Source organism: Euprymna scolopes, chromosome 6 (assembly GCF_053919585.1).
Source record: "Euprymna scolopes isolate OS-2025 chromosome 6, ASM5391958v1, whole genome shotgun sequence".
Taxonomy (NCBI): Eukaryota; Metazoa; Mollusca; class Cephalopoda; order Sepiida; family Sepiolidae; genus Euprymna; species Euprymna scolopes.
Genome location: NC_136487.1, coordinates 22,351,785 through 22,364,284, shown reverse-complemented (window position 1 = coordinate 22,364,284; position 12,500 = coordinate 22,351,785). Strand labels below are relative to the sequence as shown.

The window sequence follows — 12,500 nt, the reverse complement described above, 5'->3', positions numbered from 1 at the left end:
TTTGAGCATTGCCTACACTGAGGATTGAACTCTCAACCTTCAGAAGAGTGTAACTTTATAGGTTCATGGAGTAGTGGCTAAAGTACTTGGTAAAATTACTCAAGACTTCTACCCAGTCATGGCTGAAGGAAAGAGAGCATGCTACCCCATAGATTAAATAAATTCAGAAATACAATTTTGTTGTATCCATAACTGAACCAAAGTCATATCATTTTAATATCCATTTTTCATGCTGGCATGTCTTTGATGGTTTTTAGAAATTGATTTTCAAACTGACCTATTTCTGGTATCACAGATCTTTAATTATCCTTCTTTTTCTTTCATCCATCCTTATCAATTCTTTCCTATGTTTTTATTGGGTTTCCCCTGTAGGATGATCATGCTACCCTGATTGTTTTACTACTAATCCAAGAACTCTGATCCATTCTTTTAATGTGACCATAACATTGAAATCTCCTGTTCTGTACATACCTCTCTATACTGTTCCGATTTCATCTTCCTCTTCTAAGATTCATATTGTACATCAGCCATATCATTTATCTCCATGCAATGTATATCCTGAACCCTCATTGACCATATTACACTTCCATACATCATCGCACTGTGTACAAATGTCTGATTGGCTCTTCCTTTTGTCAAGAGTAATAACACTCTGCTGATTAATAATGGCAAAAGTTCCCTGAACTCATTCCAGTATGAAAAGAGATAAAAAAAAAATTAATTTTTACTTTCATGGCAGTTGAGACTTTTGGAGTTATTGACCTTTATTCGATTGAATATTTTTTTAGATAATTTCCTTTAACAACTACAGATGACCTTCTCAACTACTGATTGACATGACAAATAACACGCTACCTGAGAGCTCATTCTCTAAACTCGTGTAATTTCCAACATCTATCCAATAAATTATCTTATATAGAAAGTAAAGTATATTTATTTAGAGCTCATCTCTCAAACTCTTCAGCCTGACATTTACAGGAAGCATGAATTGGAAAAATGCATTGAAGACATTAGCAAAGCTGCTGCAAAGAACGTGGGCTCCTTCCATCGTGCTAGAAAATCACTCACACCAGAGAGCATCCTATATCTTTATAAAGCCCCAATTCACCCATATATTGTTGCCACATCTTAGTTGGTGCATCTATCATTAGTAATTCACACTTAGACAGGATCCAAAACAAGAGTCTCAAATCTAATAGGTCCCACACTGTTGGCCAAGTTATAACCTCTGTCCCATCACCGAAATGTTGCATTCCTGTGCCCTTTTTACAAGTACTTTAATGGAATATGATCTGATGCACTCATAACATGTGTATATTCACTGAGTATATTTGCCAAATAGTTTTTGAAATTCTTTTTCATGAGTCCAGTTACTCCTATAAAAACTGGAATGATAGCGATCACAAGATGTCCACCAGTGATGACATAATATGCTAATTGAAAGCTCTTCATTCAAACTCCTCGGCTTAACATTCACAGGTAACATGAATTGGAACAAATACATTGAGGAACTTGCCAAAGCTGCTGCAAAGAAGGTGGGTTCTCTCTATCATGCTAAAAAATTACTCACGCTTGACAGTATATAAATATATCTCTACAAAACCATCATTCGCCATATATTGAGTATTGTTGCTACATTGGGGCTGGTAGAGCTACTACTAGTCTCTTTCTCTAAAAAGAGTCTCCAACCTAATGTCCTGCACTATAAACCAAACTCCACCCCCTGTCTCATCACCGCAATGTTTAACCCTTGTATTTTAACGGCATGTGCTCTGACAAACTCATAACACTTTTGTCCCCTTAGCATAAATAACCTCGAATGACCCAACTAGCAGAAAAAAAAAAAAAAACGTCTTCTACTCTAATAGTTTTTCCCTCATTCTACTCTAATAGCTTTTTTTTTTTTTTTTTTTTTTTTTACACAGTGATCACCACTTAAACCAAACTGCTCGATTTTGTAATTCCCTCCCAGTTTCCTATTTCCCTGACTGTACTAACCTGCGGACGTTTGAATGTGATGTAAACAGACATCTCGCTACTCAACTCCCTACATAGTGTCCCTGTAGATATGATCCCAAATAGTAGCCTCTTACATCCAACTAGCATTTGAGGTTAATAAGAGTAAAAAAAAAAAAAAAAAAAAAATGAGAGGGTAGAGGAATGTTCAAGGAGTGAAAAAAGAGTGAAAGTATAAAGACTCCCGAGTAACATCGGATCGATACAGTAGATATAAAATATTTTAACTATTTATGAACATACTTTATTTTATTAATAAAATGATTATCAGCTGTTTGGAATTGTTAAAATTTGGTCGATCGTGTTTTATGAGACAAATTACACGTGTGTGTGTGTGTGTGTTTCTCGCGATTATGTGACTTTCACATTAATCGAATATTTATTGAAACCAAAAATCAAATAAAACTAATTTTGAAATATCCTATTAAAACAAAAATAATGGTCATCCCCAAGTTTCCCGTGTTTTTTTTTTCTTCTTCTTTTACTTCCGGTTTCTGCAGACTGTTCTGCTCCACGATAAATGCTCTGGAAACGTCACTTCTCGTTAATGTTTAATAATTTTAAAATTAGCAAACGATCTTCGCTTTTTCTTTCTTTTTTGTCAAAATGACAGAATTCTTGGCGGGCCTGTGAGTGAGTGCCCACCATCTAAAAATGCGTGTTTTACACCTTTATTTAACTTCTTTTTTTTCCGATGATTATCATAGATTACAGACGTAAGTATCATAATAAAAGAAAAAAATTTTGAAAAAAAAAAAAAAAAATTAATGACTTTTAAGAAGGGGGTTCACTTTCTCGTTATAACGTTCTCCTTCAATGCTACCTGCCTTTACTGCCATTTCTTTACCGACGTGTCACGTGGTTAGAACGTTATATCAAGAAACTGAACCCCTTCTTAAAAATCATTACATTTTTTTTTTTAAATTTTTTCTGCAAGTGTAATGTATGATAATCGTTGAAAAAAAAAAAACTTAAACAAAAAAAGAAAAAAAAGGTGAAAAACACGTATTTTTAGGAGGTGGGCACTCGTTACACATCGAATTGGGTATTATTGATCCGTGCTGAAATAACGTTATTATTTAAAAAGCCATTCTTAACATGGGGAGGGGAGGGTGTTTTATACCTATTCTGTACTTTAACCTTACGATTGAATAAAAAAACAACAACATAAAACTTTAATTAAACTTGGAAATACGATTTAAAAATAGCGTGGATTATTAGTAAGTGCATTAGCACCGAATATTGTAGTATATAAAAAACAAAACAAAAAAACACGAACTTGAGGATAATCAAAATAAATTAATTACGTAATTGAATCTATCAGAATGCATTTCGGTTTCTTAATCCTAAAATAGGATGTGATTTTTATGTTTTGATTTTTCCCCCGAAATCCTCCACTTTTCAATAAAAGAATATTTTTAAACAAGTAAACAGAAGAGACTTTTCCCAGGTGATTTCATTGTGAATAAGAATGGTCAACCGAACCCGGAAGTAAAAAACAAAAACACGCGGAACTTGGAGACAACATATAAACCTTATTTAATACATTCCATTAAGACGAGTGTGGAGTATTTTAGTCGATTTTAGTAATTAAATGTAAGTTAATTGGATTTGATTAGTATTACAAAAATTTCGCGCGTTTTTTTTTTTTTTTAACCCTGTTGAAAAAAAAAAGCTAAAATAAAAATAATTCAACCTGCATTATCAAGAAGAGTTTAAAAAAATCTCAGGTTATATCATCTATTTTCTCTCTTTACAACCGATGACTTTCATAAATAAAATTATTTGTTCCAAAGAATATGTAAAAAAAAAAAAAAAAACCCTCCCAGAAACCGCATCACGTGTTATATTTTATCACGTAAACATAAAAAGGTGCTTCCTTCATTATGACGAGATCGAAATTCGAAATATTGAATTTCAAGTTAAACCAACGTTATCTATTTAATTGTCAGGTCACAGTAATGGACATATCAAAAAATTACGAAAAAAGATGAGGTAGAAAATTAATTATCAACGAAAATAGTTTTCGAAGACAATTATCGAACATTTCAGGTATAGAAAATAAAATAAAATAAAAAAACAAACCGGAGAGTTCGACACGTAAGAAGGGAGGTAATAATTTTCTGAAGTCTTAGGCCAATTTAGTGAAACTCATTTTTCGCTAATTGTCTTTCAGAAACTGTTTTCATTAATAATTAATTTTTTTACCTTATCGTTTTTCGTAATTTTCGGATATTTTCATTACTATGACATGACAATTAAGTAGGTGCCACTGGTTTTGTTTGAAATTCAATATTTCGAATTCTGCTCTTAATAACGAAGAAGAAGCAGTGAAGCACCTATGAAACAAAACGGAATATTGAACTATTTTAATAAATAATCAAATTATTCTATTTTATTATTTCGTTTACGGATATTCTATGTGTGTCAATTGACAATTAAATGTCTGTTAAAATGACAAGAGCTTCGTGCTAATAGAGGAGTCAATAGAATGAATAGGAAAACAAAAAAAAACCGAAGAAATTACTTGATCTTTGAGACGTGGGGGTATAAAACAAGAATAAAACAAAAGTAAAAACAAACAAAAGAAAAACAATTATTCGAGGAAACCCGTGTTCATTTTTATATTGCATACCTGTGTTTTTTTTAGCGGGCCTCAAAATCTTTCAAGAAGCACAAGTTGTATCGCATGACACATTTTCTTAGATTTGTTGATATGCCTCCTCTCGGAAAGGGAAGGCCATTATTTCTGTGTTTACCTTGATCTGCAAGACAAAATAAATCAATAAATAAATATAAACTAATCAAACAAAATAAATAATAGATATAAAAAAAACGATAATTTTACACGTTGAAAGATTCCTTTAGCCTTATGTTCTTATAAAGGGAGAATCAATTTTTGAACGGTGATTTTGAAACTTTATTCATCAAGTAAGATTCAGTTCAATTTTTCAACATAAAGAATGTGAGCGGTATTTTTTTGAGGGGGGGGGGATAATTATACAGGTAAGGTTAATTTATCGTGTTAATGGTTATTATATGTATGTAGGACTAGGAGAGGTGCTAAGTCATTCCAGCGGCGCATGTGCAAGGCCAAGGGGCTAAAAATGCGGCATGTAGGTTAAAGATAAAAGTGACGAATCAGTTTTATTATTTTAAATGGATAATTAATAACAACCCGTGAATATTAATTGATCAATTGTTTAGTAGGTAGGTTAGCACAAGAAATATTTCAATGTAAAATTTAAAAAAATATTTCCAAGTGTGAGCGCATTTCCTGAGACAAACTAACATTGCCTTATAAATTCACAAAATAAAATAGCTTTCACTAAAAAAAAAACAACAACAAAAAAACGGCAATCTTGCTGTATAGTTAACAACGGAGAAACAACACTAAGAAATCAAAACATTGCAATTACAAACGTACATGTTTCTTAACTATCAAGTTAGTGTTTTCTTTCTTTAATAATGTTGTGTCATGTCTCGAGTGTATGCGTGACTTAGAAATTACTATTTTGTCATTAATTACAACATAACGATTATTTATTAGGTACTTGTGCAGTTTACGGACCACGTTATTTTTAGATGGGATTTTCAAGTTGAATTCAATTTTTACGGCATCTCTTATTTATTAAATTGTTAGGTAAAAGTTCAGATTAATTAACAAAGAAAACCACATCTCACGTTAAGAATGGCTTTCTAAATAATAACATTATTATTTCAGCACGGTCTGTAAAAATAAAAATACAGAAATTAAATAAAAAACCTTTAAATAAATAATTTGTTAAAAAAAGGTATTTTTACGACAGTACCCAGCGTAGTATAAACACCTCCAACCTCCCTATGTTAAGAAAAGCTTTCGAGGTTGAGTGTGTTTATTCCGAAAGCCGTTATTAACATGGAGATGTTAGGAGTGTTATGTTGGATACTGTCGTAAAAAAGATATACCAAAATGAATAAAAAAAATTAAAAAAAAATGGCATTGCATTGTAATTTAAAACAAAAAACGTTTTCATTGTGACACCAAAGATAAACTACTGCCCTTTTCTGATCGATTTAAACGAACTTTCAAGTAAAATGAATATAAGATATATATGGCATTATATATATATATATATATATATATATATATATATATATATATATATATATATATTGTGTAATGTACTAATGTACCTAGAATCCGTTCAAGAATAATATTAAATAAATTAATTTCAAATAATGTTGCTTATTCCGAATTACACTTATTAAAAAAAAAGTACATTTGTACGTACTCGTCACAGAACGAAGATAATCATACTCCAAAAAGTACGTAAATTGATCAAGTATTTTTTTTTTAACTAAGAAAATCAAATTCTATGATTAAGCGAGACTTAGTAATTTGATCCACCATGATGTATAGGGGAGACAACTCAATTCGAACTATCGGGATCAAAATCAGTATCGTTAACAATTATACATTTTTATTTTCTAAGTTAAAAAACAAATACTAGATCAATTTACGTGATTTTCTAATATGACATCTTCATTCCATAAAGATTACATAAAGATTATACTATAAAAAAAATTTCTGTATTTTTTTTTTTTTAAATAAGTGTAATTCTAAACAAGCACCCATATAATATATATTTTTTTCTCAGAAGTAAGAAGCACCATCGAAGGAATTTCAGTGATCAGAGTTCACCCTTCGTTGAGCATGTGTTATGATAGTAAAAATAATAAGAATAAGAATAATAATAAACATGGTCAGTCGCTAAACAATTAAAAGAGAACAGCCAATAAAATATTTTAAAATGCTGTTGGTTATAATAAAAGTACTGTAATAAGATTAATACTAACCAAAATTCCACATGTCTTTAATAATATTTCTTCCGTGTCTGTTTCTCTCTCCTGTCCGTCTACTACTAGAGGCGCTACTAAGTCGTAGAGGTAGTAATTGCAAGAGCATGTTTTCTAAAACACGGTGTCTCCCTTTTAGATGCCGTTACATCAGCAAATTCACCCAGGGTATACCCTAACGACAAGGCAATATAAAAGTTCTGCCATTAGACAACTCACAGGGAGGAAGAACCAGTATCTTACCAAAAAATAAATTTGATGGGGGGGGGGGGTCTCTTATCCCGACAATTAAGGAGAGACAGCAATTTATGTTAGGATTTCTTTCAATTTATTCATTTTTGTTTGTTTGTTTATTCTCTAAAAAGACAATATAAAACCCCATTTTTTTTTTTCATTTTTAAACATTTCATCCAATTTTATGTTTTATTCCAAAGAACATTTTTGGTTGTTTAAATTGGTATTGTTTAAATATTTAAGCATTAAAATAATTAAAAATTTTAAAATATTTACTTGCATACATACACAAGGTTGGTTGTTTATGTGGGGTGGGGGATATATAGTTACCTTAAAAAGGACATTCTGAATGGGACAAAAAATAGAAAATTTTCCTTCAACTGAAGGCAGAAGACATATTACACTTTGAACCTAGTCCGAAAGCCAGAGAGGGTTTTCAATCCTCTCCCACGAAAAGAACTTGGACGCCAGTGTGTGTGTGTGGGGGGGGGGGGGGGTCCAGCTCTTCAAAGGGGAATTCTGGATTGTGAGCAAAAATAAAAATTGCATCAGGGAAGGATTTCTCCTATTCTAACTCAGAATAGAACATATAATACATTGCCAAAGCTGCTGCAAAGAAAGTGGGCTCTCTCTACCATGCTAGAAAATGACTCACACCAAAGAATATCTATCTAACCTATATCTTTTCAAAGTCACAATTTGCCCATGCATATTGATGCTACATATGGGCTGGTGCAGCTACTATTAGTCTTTCACTCTTAGGGTGAAAAATAGTCTCCAACCCAATAGGCCCCGCACTATCAGCCAAGCTCCACCCTCTGTCCCATCGCGCAATATCGCATCCCTGTTGCCTGTTTTACAAATACTTTAATAGCATGTGCTCTAACGAACTGTAGCACTTTATGTCCCCTCGACATACATACTTCCGACTAACCTTACAAGCAGCAAAATCCCTCCCTTTCAGTGTTGAAGTGCCGAGATGCTGGGAAGAGTTTTTCTCCAGTAGTTTTTTTTACTTGGACTAACAGACTTTAGAATCCCCTCCCTGTTTTTTTTTTTTTTTTTTTTTTGCTTCCTTGACTGTGCTAAACTGCAAAAGTTTAAATGTAATGTGAACAGATATCTCGCTAAGCTTCCTCACGGTCAAATGTTAAATATGATCCCAAATCGTAACCTCTTACATTCCCAGCAGCAATATGCCTTGTTTGAGGAGAAAAAGAGCATTAAAAAATGCACTTTGATCCTAGCCCGAATTATTTTATCGTTCCATATTTACTTGCCCAAACACAGGTTCAAAGTTAGACACAAGGCCAGTTAAATAGAGGAGAAATTCAGCTCCCCCAAAAGGGACATTCTGAATTGGGACAAAAGTCAAAATTAACCTAGTCAAGGATTTCTTTTCTTTTGATGGAGGATTGCTGAGAACAGATGCCATACTTTGAATTATTTATAAATTTTACTTCTAAGTTAGGCATAAGGTCATCAAAACTGTAGTGATGTGGAGAGGTTCATTGGTCAATCCCCTGTCTATCCTGCTCTTAATTCATTTTGTCCAAGCTCTGTTTCTTTCATTCTTTCATCATTTATGCCCTACGTTCACTTCTGCAGTCACCACAATACCCCATTTACTCTACGGATTACTCCATTTAAAATATCCATAATCGATGTACTTAATTTTGCTTATAAATATATATATATCTTAGCCTAAAAGTCCAAATATTTATTTACCTGGCCCTCAAAGTTAGACATAAGGCCAGTTCATAACGGGAACGTCTCCCCTTCACAAAAGTACTCTATAGATACACATATTTATTTTTTATTTTATTTTATTAGAATTGAAAGTTAATATAATTTACCTATTATGTTTTTGAATGTTTTAGATGAGGCTTGAAAAATTTGATTATTCAGACTACTATTTTCATCCTTGTTGCTGCTGATGTAACCTTCGACCTTCTTCAGGTGTATCTCCTGTCAAACTTGGGAATCTTTATGGTGATCTCGAGAACCTCTACGAAATTTTGAACAAAACCCTTCATTTAATCCACAGACGTTGCGAGTCTGTCTTTGCTTTATTGCTATTTTCATGGAAAGTGTTCGACTGAACTCCTATTTATTGCCCCCCGCCCAATCTTTCACAAAAACACTCGTCTAGTCAAAATCATTATCAATAAATTTACCCATTCTCTATCGGTGCCTCAACCTAAACGTGGATTCTATAAACAAAGCTTCTTTCTTCTAGAACTGCCCGCCTGTGAACTCTGTTCCGCTGGTCTGCTTTCCAACTGACTACAATATCGTTGTCTTCAAGTCCAACGTAAACAAGTTCTTATTGAACCGTTCTCGTAAATAATCTAATTATACTAAATTTCCACCACAAACTATTAGTACGCTACTATCCCAATGACTACAATACACATAGTAACCCTTATCCTCGAGTGGCCTCCGAGCCTTGATATGTGGTAAACCCTTTGTAAAAAATAAATAAATAATGTGATAATGTTCTAGAGGTTGGCTGTTCAATTCTTAGTACAGGTGATAATAGCAAATAACTAACTAACTAACTAAATAAATAAATAACGTAAAAGTAACCATCACTTCTATGGGCCATAGCTTAAGCGGAACGAGACCCCTCCCGATCCCCGATGGATTAAATAAAGGGGTCAGTTCACAATTCCGTCCCAGGTCCGATATAAAGATCCCAAAGTTTTACTCGAATGTTTTCAAATTCGAAAAGATCCGCTTAGAGAAGGTTGCGGATTATATTGGCTGAAACCTTGTGGATACGATAATCAAGTTGTAAATAGTAGACAAATAATCCGAACATTTAAAAAAAATATAATTTAAATAAATGATATTTATAATTCAGTTGGTGTTTTCTTTGAGATTATGTTTTAATTTTAAAATATATCAAACATTAAAAAAATCTTTGAATTAAAATTAAAGTAGATGAGCCTAGCCATGTTTTAAAGTTTATCGCCGTATTAATTAAGTTTATTTAAAAAAAATTTTTTTATAAAATAAACAATAAAGATCAACATGTGCGTGTTTTTTTTTAATCATTATATTTCCATTCAGAGGCTACTGAGTTATGACAATTAAAGATACCGTCTGATTGATTTATGTTATTTACGGATGGCCAACGAAGCCTAAATTTACTTTTTCTCTAATCGAACAAGAACACGATTTTTAAGTTGTTAATCGATCATAAATTTATTCAGTCATTATATAAAATATCCTTTTAAAACATTTGTACCGCATGATTAGATATTTAATCGAAAATCGAATATAGTTGAGAGTATTTTCGTATATTAAAAAAAAAAAAAATGTCCTTGGTAAGACATTGTGAGAGTCATTTTATATAATAAATTTTGTTCTCAATTTCTGGATAAAAATATAATCACCCATAAATAATATAATTATCTCCGTCTGTTTATATGTGTATGCGAGAAAAAGATATGCGGTACATAGAAAAAGGGATGGTTAGAAAATAATAAGAACGGGATAAAAAGCCATAAACCGACTGGAAAAAATGTAGCACTTTTGAACATCCGTAATTACAATAAAACGCACAGGCAGTATCTTCGATAAAGGAATAATTGTTATATTTAGACAGAAAAATAGATGGAAGGTTTTTTGTTTCGACTTTTCGGTTTTAGATCGACGATAAATGGCAAGAACAATCACTGTGTAGTTCAAATAATCTAAAAGCCGTGATAAAAATTTCATAAAAATAGATTATATCAACCCAACATTTTCTGATGAAGTCGGGTCAAGGAATGAATTACATAAAAAGAAAATACAATAAAGTTTATTCGCTCAAAGTCAAAGATCTTAAAATATCCATAGAAGATGGAGAAAATGTCCAACGCAATTAATTATCTTCTTTTGTCTATGACAATACGCTTATGTATTTATTTTTTTATTTATTCAAATAGTTGGTTACATCAAGCCAAAGTAATTTTTACTTTCACTTTTGTTTTGTTGGCTTCGTTTTACTTTCATTATCTCTGTGCGCATGCATGCATGCTTATATATATATATATATATATATATATATATATATATATATATATATATATATATATATATATATATATATATATATATATGTATGTGTGTATGTATTTATGTATGTATGTGTGTGTGTATATGTATGTATGTATGTATGTGTGTGTATATATATATATATATATATATATATATATATATATATATATATATATATACACATATGAAAAGGAAGGGCCTATCTTTGAAAATCTATGAGTTAAGGATTATTCTTAATTTTATTTTTATTTTAATTCCGTGGTGGATTCATAAATATTGTAATTTATTGAATTTTTATATTCAGCATAAATTTTCTTATATATCTGTGTGTGAGAGAGAGAGAGTATGTGTGTGTATATATGTATACATATATGATATTTGTACTCACAATTATTATTATTATTATTATTATTATTATTATTATTATTATTATTATTATTATTATTATTATTTATTTATTTATTATTTACTTATTTATTTATTTGTTTATCTATTTATTTATTGATAGAAGTTTTAAAGTTTAATTATTATAGTATAGTTTGGCCATTAAATTATTAACCAAATTGTAATAAAGTTATAACTAATTTTCTTAACGTAAATTTTATTTTGATATATATAACATTGTTTACACTTTAAAGGTTTCCAAATTCTTTGTCATTTCAAAAGGGTCACGAAGTAATTCCTTTTTTGTCAGCTATTAAAATAGCTGACTTGTATACGATAAAATTTTATTCTGCAATTAAATTAGTTATTAAATATGATTTTAAAAAGATTCATTGTTCTTCGTTACGCTATTAAATTTCTGATTTCAATTTATAATCGATTAAATAAAAATAATATATAAGTCACGTAGGGACGAGAAACACGAGAGGTGGTCATACAATTTTATAAATAAAATATGCAATGTGCAATCAATGTTTATATTTATTTAAAGCTAGGCTAATATCAATTAACTCGGTTTGATGATAATTATAATATAATGTAACGTTTTTAATTGATTTGAAACTAATTTAAGTTAATCAAGAAAAAAATCGGACAAATTCCGAAACTTTTCAAAAGAGTTACATAATTTTTAAAATGTCCCACGAATGGTGAAAAACAAATAAATAAATAAATAAATAAAATAAAAAAATTAAGTAACGTAAAAAGTAGTCACGTTTGTATGGATGGCTTGAATTAAAATCAAATGACTAAAGAAAAAAAAATGAAGTGTAAGAGTAATTTACAGAAATAAAATGAAAATATTTAGTTAACCAAAAATGACCTACTAATCTCTGGTTTTAAAGCAGAGTGGAACATTATTATTATTTTTAAAAATTCGTACCCTCATTTAATTGCCTCCTTACGAGAGTAAAGTCAGACAC

The 12,500-nt window shown here is 30.9% G+C and overlaps 1 protein-coding gene across 1 annotated transcript in view; it reads right to left on the bottom strand.

Annotated features, from left to right (window-relative positions):
* The window catches only part of LOC145277559 (palmitoyltransferase ZDHHC1-like), a 148,811-nt gene that overhangs the window by 132,572 nt on the left and 3,739 nt on the right, over positions 1–12,500 (bottom strand). Inside the window, exon 2 of the mRNA XM_080129031.1 lies at positions 4,652–4,781. The gene's annotated coding sequence lies outside the window, so the exon portion shown is untranslated. The remainder of the gene's footprint in view (positions 1–4,651; positions 4,782–12,500) is intronic.